Source organism: Macrobrachium rosenbergii, chromosome 51, assembly GCF_040412425.1.
Source record: "Macrobrachium rosenbergii isolate ZJJX-2024 chromosome 51, ASM4041242v1, whole genome shotgun sequence".
Taxonomy (NCBI): domain Eukaryota; kingdom Metazoa; phylum Arthropoda; class Malacostraca; order Decapoda; family Palaemonidae; genus Macrobrachium; species Macrobrachium rosenbergii.
Window position 1 is genome coordinate 42,059,883 of NC_089791.1, and position 15,000 is coordinate 42,074,882.

General features: G+C 37.1%; 1 protein-coding gene across 8 annotated transcripts in view; it reads left to right on the forward strand.

Annotated features, from left to right (window-relative positions):
- LOC136833341 (disks large homolog 4-like) overlaps positions 1-15,000 on the forward strand; it is a 734,549-nt gene that overhangs the window by 318,007 nt on the left and 401,542 nt on the right. The window lies entirely within an intron of this gene.

The following is a 15,000-nucleotide window of genomic DNA, read 5'->3' on the forward strand; positions in this document are numbered from 1 at the left end:
TCATCATCCACCCTCCAGTCATCAAACATACAAAATTGCAGCCCTCTAGCCTCCGTAGTTTTTAATTTTATTTAAGGTTAAACTTAGCCATGATCGTGCGTCTGGCGCCGGGCCGTGGCTGAAAGTTTCATGGGCCGCGGCTGAGAGTTCCATGGGCCGTGGCTGAGAGTTTACACACACCATTATATGCCGTACAGAAAACTCGATTGCGGCGAAGAAACTTCCGCTCAATTTTTTTACTGAGAATTGTAAACACAAAAAAGATTGAAGTGTCCTTGGTCTACAGTTCCTGATAAAGGTGGACGTTTAAGTTCAGTAAAGGTGAAAGTATGAAGAATCTTTGGTGGTTTGGTCATAGTAAAGGTTAAAGTTTGTTACTGTAATGACTGAAAGCTACCAGACACGCAGGTGAATTTGAGGGGAATGTGAACATTGCTTGAGAGCATGTTCAGTTTACCGTTGACGTATTACTTACGTTATTCGTTTAATGATTTAGAATTGTTTTCCCTCAGAATAATTTTATTTTAGAGTATTGCTTATTTAAGCTCTGTTGCAGGACAGTGCAAGTAGTTTCATGCTTGCTTTGAGCTAACAGTTTAATGGAAGAAAACTGTAACTGCTCAGCCTTTCCTAGAAAAACAATTGCGAACCAGGATAGCTGAAAGGAATTGCGTTCTCACATTATTCCAGTTATTATCGCTAAAAAACTTGATGGATGTTGAAATTAGAACGACTTTAGTATATATAAGCTTCTCTCTCTCTCTCTCTCTCTCTCTTCTCTTCTCTATATATATATATATATATATATATATATAAAGATAGTTAGTATATATATATATATATATATATATATATATATATATATATATATATATATATATATATATATATATATATATATATATATAGGGCACAGAAGCAAGTGCCTGAAATATATGTTTCAACGTTTAAATAGTGTTTTATGGGCCTTCTTATATTCATATTACACTGTAGTATTACAGGAAAAGATATTCATATATGTATGCATATATACATACATATATACGTTATATATTTATATATATGTATATTGTATATTACAATTAAAACACATGGCAAGTAGAGACAATATATATATATATATATATATATATATATATATATATATATATATATATATATATATATATATATATATATATACTGTGTATATATATACACTTTACTGTATATTTGTATATTTGCATGTATTCCATTACTGTATATTTGTATATTTGCGTATATATATTCCATTATATATATATATAATATATATATATATATATATATATATATATATATATATATATATATATATATATATATATTACATACATAAATACACTTTACTATATGTATACGCTTGTATATTTGCATGTATTTGTGTGAGTGAAAATTAAAGTATATATTTACGCACGCATGTATGCACGCGCGCGAGAGAACGAGAGAGATTTAAATTGGCACTGGTGGAAACCGCGTATCTCATTAACTCCGGGAAACCTGAAACCAGGGGGGAGCTCTCCCACTAGTTATATGTTCCAGCATTTCAGGGAAAATTTCCAGAACTCGGCACCTTCTCATTTCTTTTCATGGAAGCAAATGAAAGTAGTAACAAGTTGAGGAGGGAAATGTATGTGAAAAGCTAGGAAGACGTTTCATGTGTAAAAAGGACTGTCACAAAAAAATTTATTATTATTATTATTATTATTATTATTATTATTATTATTATTTTGGTGTATAAAAATGTATATACCATCTTCTAAGTTGCGTAACATTAGATATTTATTTTATACCCTAGTCGTAGTGGTGCCATTATCATTATTAGTATTATTATTATTATTATTATTATTATTATTATTCTAGTTTATAAAAAAAATACACATATCGTCTTCTAAATATAGAGTAAAATTAATTGTTTATTATATACCTTTGTCATAGGGGTGCCGTTATTATTATTATTATTATTATTATTATTATTATTAATATTATTATTATTAATATTATTTTGTATGAAAAATACGTGTACCGTATTCTAACTATCGTAACATCATTTATTTATTTATTATAAACCCTGGTCACTATTTTTAGTTTTCTGTAAAAGAAAACTATTGAGATGGCTATTTATCTGTCCGTCCGCACTTATTGTGTCCGCTCTCAGATCTTAAAAACTACTGAGGCTAGAGGGCTGCAAATTGATATGTTGATCATCCATCCTCCAATCATCAAACAGACAAAATTGCACCCATCTAGCCTCAGTAGTTTTTATTTGATTTAAGGTTAAAGTCATCCATGATAGAATGTCTGGCACCGCTACAAGTGCCAGCAACACAGGCCACCACCGGGCCGTGTTTAAAGTTTCGTGTGCCACGGCTGAGAGTTTCATGATCCATGACTGAGAGTTTCATACAGCATTATACCCTGTATAGAAGACTATTTCGGCGCGTTTTTTACTTGTTTTATTATTATTATTATTATTATTATTATTATTATTACATATTAGTATTATTAGTATTATTATAGTAGTAGTAGTAGTGGTATTATTATTATTATTATTCCTCTGCTGTACAGAGATGTATCCAAAATCTTCCCAGAAGCGTAACACTGATTGTTCGTAGTACGTGGCGGGTATAGAAGTCCCCAAAGTTGATTGTTTTAGCGGGTTCAACCTGGGATTAACGTCGTCCCATAATGGGCCCCTAAAAGCCCTGGGGTGGTCGGCTAAAACAAATAGAGGGGGAGAGACTTCCAAGCCATTTAGTTGTAATTACTCTCTTGCTTGTTTGTTCTTTTTCAGTATTTTCCCTTTTTTTTTTTTTGCACTATCCAATTTAATGTGGCTATCTCATCGTCATCGATATCAGATGTCGTTGAATGAATTTTGTAGGTCAAAACACTAGCCATTTTAGTATGGCTATCTCCCGGTTAAATACATAAGTCTTCTGTCCGTCATCGATATGAATTAATTTTATAAGTAAAAGCACATTCCAATTTAATATGGTTATCACCCGGTTAAATGTATAGTCTTCAGTCTGTCCTCGATATCAAATGTCGTTCCATTAATTTTATAAGTGAAAGCACTAGCTATTTTAGAATGGCTAATTAATTTTACAAGGAAAAGTTAAATTCTGTGGCTATAGTCTTCTGCCCGGCTTCGATATCAAATGTCGTTGAATTATTTTTATAAGTAAAAACACTATCCAAAATATCATCGATATCAATATTTTGGCAAAACACTATCTAATGTAACAGGCTATCTCCCGGTTAAATACATAGTCTTCTGTCCGTCATCGATTTCAAATGTTGAATTAATTTTACAAGGAAAAGCGCCATACAATTTACTGTGGCTATCTCCCGGTTAAATAAATGGCCTTCTGTCCGTCTTCGATATCAAATATCGTTGAATTAATTTTATAAGTAAAAGCACTATCCAATTTAATATTGCTATCATTTGGTTAAATGCATAACCTGTCCGTCATCGATATCAAATGTTGCTGAATTAATTTTAAGTAAAAACACTATCTAATGTAACAGGGCTATCTCCCGGTTAAATATATTGTCCTCTGTCCGTCATCGATATCAAATGTTGCTGAATTAATTTTAAGTAAAAACACTATCTAATGTAACAGGGCTATCTCCTGGTTAAATATATTGTCCTCTGTCCGTCATCGATATCAAATGTCGTAGAATTAATTTTACAAGGAAAAGCGCCATCCAGTTTACTATGGCAATCACCCGGTTAAGGCCTTCTGTCTGCTGATGCCGTCGCGTTGTTACCAAATGTCCGTGAATTACTTTTTCTTTGGTTAAAGAAATAGGGCCATGGCTAGGTTCTCAAGTGATTGTGTGATTGTGCTTAAGCAAAGATGAACCCTTTTGCGGTCATAATTATAGTAAGTTTTTTTATATTTATTTATTTTTTCATTAATTTATTTATTAAGCTAACGATGAATGTCAGCAGCTGATATCATCACTGAAAATAATCGTGATTGGCGGAAGCTTATGCTAAACTCCAACAGCTGCTTACAGTATTAGCAGCCAAAAAAAACAAGTAAAATATCCGCCGATGTGTCTTCGGCGTAATCGAGTTTTCTGTACAGCCGCTACAGGGCATATAATCAAGGCCACCGAAAATAGATCTATCTCTCTGTACAGCCGCGTCCCATGACACTTTATCCACAGCCTGGTGGTGGCCTATCCTTTATCGTTGCCAGAAGCACGATTATGGCTGGCTTTAACCTAAAAAAAAAAAAATACTGAGGCTAGAGGGCTGCAATTTGGTATGTTTGATGATTGGAGGGTGGATGATCAACATACCAATTTGCAGCCCGCTAGCCTCAACAGTCGGCTCTAAGATCTGAGGGCGGACAGAAAAAGTGGGGACGGACAGAATAAAGTGCGGACGGACAGACAAAGCCGGAACAATAGTTTTCTTTTACAGAAAACTAAAAAAGATGAAAAGACTAACTAGCTATAGACTCTCAAGCAATTGTGATAAATTATTGATGTACACATATGTGAAGAGACTTACCCATCCCAGAACACCAAGAGAAAACGCTTACAAGACTCTACAGCCAACGTATTAAGAAGTACAGCAGACCCACGCGCCATTGCTTCACAGTAATGTTTAGAGGACCGGCGCCCCAAGATAATATACCTTTAGGGTTAGGCAACAGCGTCCTCCGGGGCTGTCCCATTTCTCACAATCCATCTTCTCATTCGTTACCAACCGTGCTTTTTCATCTCTGTGCTGAATGACCTTAATAGCCCCAAGTCCCTGGCATGGGACTGTGCTGTAGTTAACGTAGATTCACCATTTAGTCCTTTCCCTGAGGGCTGAACGGTGCATCCCAAACTAACCTTCGCTACAGAAGTTATGATAAATCGCGATTCACAAAAGCTGGGTCGTTGGAAAACATTAAGCCTTTGCAAAGCCTTTACACAGTGGCTACTCGTAATGGATGGTAGTGACGAGATGTTGGTGCGCTCATGAGGCCTGATATGAACCTATGAACTCGAATAACCAACTGAGACGGATTCACTGGCCATTTCAGTGTGTGAAATTCAAGTCAAAACCTATGAGCATTTCATTTAAAGAGGGTCGCCTGCCTTTGCAGGGACCAGAGTTTGTTAAGTTAGAGAGATTCGCGTAAAAATTCTTTAGCGAGATAAAATGATTCATGGGTTGGCCTTAAATTAGTGGGAGAGAAAGATTTCAAGAGTCGCATGTTGGTGGGCGGGAGGAAACACGATCTATTAGTGATCGTTCCGAAGTCCTGTGACTGCATTTATTTAATGTTACAGACTTGCGTCACAGTTTCTGTGGTCATCGCTGAAGATTATCCAGGCATGATATACGTAAGTAGAGTGCCTTGAATTATCATATGCTCGATGGGCAGTTTAGATAATTCTCTTTAAAATGGATATGGCATCAGCTACATAACAAAGCACCAAAAAATAAATTTAATTAAGATTAACACATGAATATAAGAAGGCCCATAAAACATCTATTTAAATGTTGAAACCATATATTTCGGGCACTTGCTTCTGTGCCCTGTTCATGGTGGAATATGACAGATGAGCCATAAGGGCATATATACAAAAACAAAAAGGTGTGATGGATAGTTCCGATGGAAGATGACTCGCTTCTAAGAAGGAGGAGAATGACCAACTCTCAGTGGTTGGCCCATTAGCCTCGTTTGGCGACGGATCTGTAGGTCGCCTTTTCTGGGCCATCTTCAGTAGCGGTCTTAGGATTAGAGCGTCGATGTCGTCCGATCCAAATGTCCTCCTGACAGGTCATATTAAGTTGGTTTGATTGATGATAGCAGATTCCAGCATCTTTCTTTGTACGGACAGCTCACTTTTGAAAACCAACTCAGCCCCACTCCAGTTGGTTTTCAAAAGTAGCTGTCCGTACAAAAAGAAAGATGCTGGAATCTGCTATCATCAATCAAACCAACAATATGAACCTGTCAGAGGACATTGGAAATCGGACGACATCGACGCTCTAATCCTAAGACCGCTACTGAAGAAGATGGCCCAAGAAAGGCGACCTCCAGATCCGTCTCCAAAACGGGAGCTAATGAGGCCAAAACCACTAGGGATTTGGCCGCTCTCCTTCTAGGAAACGGTCACTCCATACCATCGGAGACTTAATCGCCACACCTTTTATGTTTTGTATATATACCTTGTAAAAATTTCATCTGTCCATATCTTACCAGAACGGGCACAGAAGCAAGTGCCTGAAATATATGGTTTCAACGTTTAAATAGTGTTTTATGGGCCTTCTTATATTCGTATTACACTGTAGTATTACAGGAAAAGATATTCATTAACACATATATTAAACAGAATTTTTTTTTATATTTTTGATGTTTTGTCACAGCTATGGATTAAATGATCTCTAATGCTATTATGAAAAACGGAGATTTTTCATTTTAATCGTGACTGAATGATGCAAAAATAAAGTCTTCTCATTAGCTTGAATTATTAACAACGTATTTTCACTGAAATACATAAACAAGTAAAAATGCGCCGAAGTTTCTTCGGCGCAATCGAGTTTTCTGTACAGCCACCGAAAATAGATCTATCTTTCGGTGGTCTTGGTATAATGCTGTATGAGCCGTGGCCCAGAAACTTTAACCACGACCCGATGGTGGCCTGTCCTATATCGTTGCCAGAAGCACGATTATGGCTAACTTTAACGTTAAATAAAATAAAAAAAAAACTGCTGAGGCTAGAGGGCTGCAATTTGGTATGTTTGACGATTGGAGGGCGGACAGAAAAAGTGCGGACAGAATAAAGTGCGGACGGAAAGACAAAGCCGGCACAATAGTTTTCTTTTAGAGAAAACTAAAAGGGATTCAGCTGTATTGCCTAGTTGCAAAAGACAGAAAGTGAACTAGTCGGTGATGATAATTAGCGCTGAAGATTAAAACAGGCAAGCGATAAATAAATATAACGAGAAATCGGTTGATTTATCGATATATTAATTTCTCCATGTATTTTCCCAAGTTTTTTCAAACTACAGGTTTTGTTCAAAAATGAAATAAGCGTTGAAGGAAACGCAGTGTTCATAATAGCTTTAATAGTGAGTAGAATTATTGTTATCATATTAATATCATAGAGAAAATAAGAGAGTAACCTCCACGTAAAGACATTTTTGCAAATTGCATATCTTCAGTTAGAAAAGAAATAACAAAATCAAACGTCAGGCAGACTAACGAGAAAGTAAAATTCCTCTTGCAGATTTTTGCAAGCAGTGTTTTTTTTTTTTCCTAGATTTAAAAACATAAGAAGAAAGACGAGGCAGGTATCTTGGGAACTGTGTGGAAATCGTCGGTCGAGGTGGCACTGGAATACTCACGAGGGAAATATCACTGCAAGCGCCCCAGTTGTCGAGTAATGTCGGCAGTTTGTGGCTCCTCTGAAGGAGAGCGAGGATTGCGCAGAGCCTGGCGTCCCTTGGTTCTCTTCTCGTGTCGTGGGTTTCATTGAATGGTAGAAACGGTTTCATCGGTGAAGTCTGAATAGTCTGGCTTGTTAGAGAGAGAGAGAGAGAGAGAGAGAGAGAGAGAGAGAGACTTTTTGTATGGCGTTTTCCTTAACAAGGGTTGAACTCTGTGCAGAAAACATCTGTTATTTAACGCATACACCTACACAAAAGGCATCAGCAGAGTGTCAAAACCCTCTACACATGCTGTGTCATTCACGCTTATCTTGCATTCACTCTTATAATTCCTGGCTCCGTTCTTTCCACATAACCAAACAGTCACAATATTCACTGATCCATGCATTTACCTAGGCCACCCTTTTTAACCAATTTGTATCTCTGCATTTCTCACCATATCAAATCTTCTTACACTGAATAGACTATGCATATGAGTTCAACAGCATCAATGCGTTTGCTGTTATGTGCATTCAACATCCATACTTTGCTTCCGTAAAGGAGAAATTGCTCAACTATCCCTCCGTACATTCCAACTTTGGCTTCGAAAGGCAATCCCAGTCTCCTCCCAAGACTTTGCACACAAACCCTGGTACCTTCCTTGCTTTAGATACTATGTGACTTGCCCCTCCTCTCATCTCATCCTTTGTTGTATTCCTCCCAAATACCAGTACGAATTAACGGCTACTGTTCTTCTACCATCCTCATTAACATTTATTGTTCCATATTGTTTTACATGTACCTGTAACCGGACTCTTACTTACATTTAGGCAACTATATTTTTTTCTTCTTGTGAATATCTTCCACTAGTTCTGGGGTTTCTCTTCACTATCACCATGAGTACCGTATCATCTTTGAACATCAACGATAATGGCCTCGATTCACGACTCCTTTTCTTTTCTAACAGCCTTGCACCTAAATTTAGCTTCTTCTTTGACTGATGGCGTCACTCCATTCCCTTCTTTTAGAATGTAATTCGCCTAGCACTTCTTGCGCCCGCCAATTACAGTAGCAGTGTTTGATGTCTTTCAGTTTAGAACCGATTTATCGTCTGCTTAAAATTAGCGTTGAGTCAACAGAGGCAGCGCATATCGGAGGAGCACCTCAGCTTTGAGAGATTAATGGTTTAATTTGTTGCCAAAGTCAACGGAATTAAAGGCAGCAGAGTCTAATGTGGCAACCGAATGGAAATGTAACGCCTACCCGACGTTTATTTCACTCTGCAGACGGCAGCTGCTACTGAATATGATGAATATTTTATGAGGTGGCCATATTTATTAAGAGAGAGAGAGTAGGGAGGTAGGGAGGAACTAGGTTTGGGAGACCGGATAAAAGAAATGGGTTGGGGACGTAATGTTAACGCTTTGGCCTGGCAAAATCACCAGATATTTTTTTTTAAGTTTGCAACGAACCTTAGCGGTCTGGTGCATTAGGTAAGTGGTTAGGATGAGGCCTGAAATTTAAAAGGAAGCGAAAAGCAGTGACCGAAAATCAGCTGTTCGTAATATAAAAAAGTTGGAGAGTTTCCTTGGAGAGGAAATGGTACCGCACTGCTACTATCGACTATTCTGAATGGCCAGAACATAGTCGCGTTTGAAGACCATTTTGAATCATGAAATGGCTTAAAAATTCGCTAGTCAGGAAACGTAAGGCTATTAATGCATGAAAATACTGTATTGATAAGCTCTGAATTTATTATTCAGACAGGATTTTATTAAGCATCAAACAACAGCGCTGCAGATCAATCCATAATACAGCTGCACTTTATATTTTACTTTGATTGTCTTCAAGATCTATGTAAAGCTTAAGAATTGTCAATCGTAATTGTATCATAGCCTGTGCATTAAGTTTTGGCATAGTTGTAACGCCACATTACGTGCAGTCAGTCAATCAAGCCACAGTTTTGAGTTCGCGTTTCACAGCTTCAGAGCGTTCTCAAGCAAATTCATCATTGTTAAACGTCATTTTTACTGACAATTACTTGTTTGCTTAATGTTTTCGTTTTCAAGTACTCGTGACTTCTTCAATAAGTTATTTTTTCTGTATGATTATTAAATCACTTTTCTTGTTTTCTCTCTTTTAGAAGCAATTATAGAATATTCTATCCTAGCGTTTTCGTTCTTTTAGAAGTAATTCAGAAATGTCTTATTTTAAAGCTTTCGCTTTTCCATTTAATATCAAAAGATTATCTTTGAGCATCCTCGCTCTTTTGAAAGCTGAATTTTTAAAATTTGTTTATACATCTATTTTCGGTGCTACACGGTAGTCAGGCAGAAAACGACTTCCGATTCCTAGATAAACATCGAAGATTGTCATTTTTTTTTTTTTGCCAGCTTTTTCCTCACCACTGCATTCAGTGTACCTTGCTCTCTCTCTCTCTCTCTCTTTGCTAGCTAAAATATTCCCTCCCACTAACCCTCTCTCCCCGCCTTTTTCACTCAATAGATACCTGTCTTCATAGCTTATCCCTTGGGGTAACTTCTCTGAACTGTAAAAATCTGTGGTGAAAGTGCGTGCACCGTATATGCAGTGTTATTTATTTCCTTCTTTCTTTGAAGTCTTCCAACCGTGTGGCTGTTCAGCCTTACGTGATTTTCTTGTCGGAAATTTACTGAAATTCGTTTTCTTGCGGATTCTGACTCTCATCTCGATTTTCACGTCAGTGGCCTTTTAACTTACTTCAGCAAAAGTTTCATCACGCCTTTAGCTGAAAAAAAAAAATATATATTATTTCCCTGGATGGGCTATAGCAGATTTAGATTTATTTACACGGTGTAAGAGCAAATTCACCTTTTTTTTTTTTTTACAATGTCTAAAGCAAACTCGCCTTTATTTGCAAGGCAACTCGCTTCATTGACATATATAACAGTCGTTAACATGAGTCCTAATTTTTAAAAACTAGATGTTAAAGCTCATGTATATATATATATATATATATATATATATATATATATATATATATATATATATATATATGTATGTATATATATATATATATGTATATACTGTATATATATGTACATATTATATATACACACCTATATATAAATGTATTTATAGATACATATATATATATATATGTATATATATATATATATATATGTATATGTATATATATATATATATATATATATATATATATATATATATATATATATATATATATATATATATACTTACTGTATATATATATAAGTGCGCTCTTGTGGAAAACAGTATAGTAGTACACACTCTCTCTCTCTCTCTCTCTCTCTCTCTCTCTCTCTCTCTCTCTCTCTCTGAGTATATGTAGTCAATGCATACTCATAATTCCGTCAGCGTTGAGCGCGATCTCATGGAAAACTATGATTAGTCCTCCCTCCTTTCTGCGCCTCGTCCCTCGGCGGAGGATCAACAACCGAAGCTCAGCTTTCATCTTTAGGTTCAAGTTGGTCCCACCATTTATGGCTTTTGTCCTGATACTGTCTTTTGTCTCGGTTTCGAGGGGTGGGGGACTTTGGAGCGGGTTGGGGAGGGGGTTTGATGTGAAGGGTGCTGGTGGTGGCTTTGGATGCATTTTTGTGCTCTTAAACCTGTTCCCTTTTTATTTCGCGTTAATGGATGTACAGTGAAATGGTGCGAAGGCCTTTGTTTCAGTCTGCGCGTTTTCCCAGTCTCAACTTTTGTGATGGTCGAAGTTTCTTCATTAATTCTTCATCCCAGTTTTTTTTTTTTTTTTTTTTTTGTGAAAGTGTGAGAAAAATTTGGGAATTCATCTCGAATTCTTACACATAGATTCCGTGTGGTTTGAAATAACAGAGTGGAAAAATATGGTCTCAGTTTCGAGGTGATGGTATTCTCTCTCTCTCTCTCTCTCTCTCTCTCTCTCTCTCTCTCTCTCTCTCTCTCTCGATCTCCCGTACCAGGCGAGGAAAGGAACAGTATGGATGAGATTCCTCATAAATTTTGTAAACCTCTGTTAACCTAAATAGTGAGTCAGGTACCTGGTTGTTAGTCGGCGGTCAAGGGTTGCAGCCTGGAAAAGAATAAAAGAAAAAACTTGAGGTGAGTGATAAAAAGAGCAAAGTCAAAATGTACACCATCTAATCATAACTCGATGAGACAATTCATGTCAAATCATTATGAGCTCATTACTATAGATATCCTCTCCTCTAACTGTGTTAATCAGGTAATCAGCTTCACCTGATCTGAGAAAGAGAACCGCTTATACGGCATTTGAGTTCCCTCCGAGGCTTAGGGAAATAAAATCGAAAATCTCATCGTGTGTGTCTCTAAAGATGATTTACAAGTCAAGTACCAAACGGTGTTTGTTAAAACACTGAGCCCAGTGTCAAATGGAGTTGGTGTAATTTATACGAACGCACGCCCTAGTGATCTTCGTCAAGTATTTTGAATATGCATGTTGATGACAAACTCCTGTTGCTTGTTTTGCGCTTTCGGACGTCAAGACCGTTAATCATTTTGATAATTCTACGTAATTTCACGTCCTTATTTTATTTAGTGAATGGTAATGAGCGTGAGAATGCAAAGCAAGATGTTTTGACAGTTGTCGTTAAAATCAGTCACTTGGTTTGGAATTAGAATATAAGAGAGAGAGAGAGAGAGAGGGTATTTTATGAATTTCCTGGAGTACCTTGTAATGACACAGTTTGATTATGATAGTATACACACACACACACACACACACACACACATATATATATATATATATATATATATATATATATATATATATATATATATATATGCGTGTGTGTATATACTGTATATATAAGTTTTGACGGAGCACTGATTTCTCTCTCTCTCTCTCTTACAAAAATACAGCTGCGCCCCAAATCAGTCGACTTTCAGCTTGGTACAGAATTCATACTGGACTTTAAAACCAACGCTAAAGTGCTACCATTGCGTCACGAGGATCAGTAGTAGAGAGAGAGAGAGAGAGAGAGAGAGAGAGAGAGAGAGAGAGAGAGAGACTGAGGGGATGTTCCGTTACTTAGCAACCAGGGTTCCTTTGAAAAAATCTCCCTCTGCGCCTTCCTTTCATCGACTGGTTACGTGCTCCGTCAGAATTGGGGTGTTCTGTTTAAATGCGTCATAGCAGGATTAATGCTTCTACCAATCCTTGAAAACCTGCGGGTAGGTAGTAGGAGGAGGCGGGGAGGGCCCGATGGTAGAGGATGGGGGCCTTGATAATAGGGGGTGGGGGATTCTCGACTCGTTTTGCTGAAACGGAAATTAAATCTTAGACTTTCCTAGTGCATCATGTCAGGGTTTCAGAGGTATGTTAATTTCCTTTCGCTACAGTTTTTAATGATGAACTTTCTCTCTCTCTCTCTCTCTCTCTCTCTCTCTTCTCTATATATATATATATATATATATATATATATATATATATATATATATATATATATATATATATGTGTGTGTGTGTGTGTGTGTGTATGTATATGTATATATATACATGTAAATATGTATACATATACGTATGTGTATATGTGTGTGTATGTGTGCGTGTGCGTGTGTTTGTATATGTGTGTATGGATATACCGTAAAGGAGACTCGCCCTTCTCTAGCCAGATCTGTTCCAGTGACCCCTTCCAATTTTTAGTCTCCTTCCTCAGTCAAATCTCCTGATCTTTTCAGTGTTTTATATAGAAAAGACACTTGGTGATAACATCATCTTTTAATAGCCACGTTATCAAACCACAAATCCGCAGTCTGCACTTTCCATTATTTCATAAATGAAAAAAACAATTCAGACTTTATGGATGCAGAAGACAGATACAGCCAGATTTATTATATGGATGGTATTTGCATGTCTTGTTTTTTCATCTGCAATATAACAGACTTTTTTTCGATTAAAATTAACATTCGCAAAAAGTAACTGACGTATGATTATAAGTTGATTCTTCATTATTATTTTTCTTATTTAAAACGAAGACGATTCTCCGTATTTAAATTTGGAGAGGAGCACATTTAGAGAAAGCTTGCGATTACGAATAGTCTTGTCTAATCACGAAGGACAAAACTTAAGAACATGCCTGGCTTAGCTTGGATTGGCTTGTCTTCGGTTGTGGAGTACTTGACTTGGCTATGCTTGGCGTAGCTTGGGTAGTGGAGTACTTGGCTTGGCTTGGGTAGTGGAGTGCTTGGCTAGGCTTGTTTTGGCTTGGGTAGTGGAGTGCTTGGCTAGGCTTGGCTTGTCTTGGTTTGGCTAGTGGATTGCTTGTCTTGTCTTGTCTTGGCTTGGCTTGGCTAGTGGAGTGCTTGGCTAGGCTTGGTTTGTCTCGGCTTGGCTAGTGGAGTGCTTGTCTTGTCTTGTCTTGGCTTGGCTTGGCTTGGCTTGGCTTGGCTTGGCTAGTGGAGTACTTGTCTTGTCTTGGCTTAGCTTTGCTTGGGCAGTAGAGTGCTTGTCTTGTCTTGGCGTAGCTTGGCTTAGCTAGTGGAGTGCTTGTCTTGTCTTGGCTCAGCTAGGCTTGGCTAGTGGAGTGCTTGCCTTGTCTTGGCTTGGCTTGGCTTGGCTTGGTTAGCAGAGTGCAAGTCTTGTCATAACTGAAGTTAGTGATGTGAAGAGGGATCAAAGCTTTATTTGGATATATTGGAAAGTAGCTCTATATAAGAACTGTGGAGGTAGAATTTTAAGCTTTCGGAAGTCCCACTCCACATAGTCAATGCCTGGTCATGAGGCTAAGAGTTACCCTCTAATTAGTATTGAATCAAGAAGTTGCAAGGAACCTTAAAGTTAGTTGTTAAAAGAATTTATTGAGGTTCAGTATTCTGTGCCATAGCAATGAATTAGCTATTTGGCTAGGGTCGCTTCTAGTTGTTTTTGCGTGAGATTCCTGGAGAGGTGAAATAACTACCAAATATGTTCAAAATAAAGGATAGTAGTGTATTGTCAGCGTAGCCCATGTTGTTCTTATTTTTGATTGATTGAAGAAATTCTTACTTGATGTCTTCAGAAAGAGTAAAATGTCTATTGTCTGTGATGTCTCATGTTCTTTGGAGAATCACATGTAGTTATGGAAAAATGGGGGATGGTAGTCAGTAGTTGAAAACGAGTACTTTATGAATGAGCATTTTATGTAGCTAAATTTTGTACAGCAAAACCACATGAGGGAAACTGTGGAAAGAAACGATGAACAGTAGCTAAGCCTCACTGTTTCGTCCACCATCTTGTTTGCGTGTGTGTGTATGTGTATGTGTGTTTGTGGATGTCCGTGTGTGTATAGTATTCATGATGTGTTTAGGGAACAGCATTAGTAACTCAATGGTGCTCTCATTATAAAACATTATTGCTTTTACTTGGCTGTAAATTGTTATTACTGGTTACCTCCAAGTTATGATTTGTCATTAATATTCTCGTGTTTCATATCTAGAAGTCTGAGTAGGAAGGTAAATTCTTTGGTTTTCATGGAGGTTATTGTTTATCGTCATATAGACATATTATAATTTGGAAATACAACGGCGAACATGCAATGAACTCATATCCTCTTTCTACCTAAAAACAAAAATCATTTTTTTTCGCTAATTCG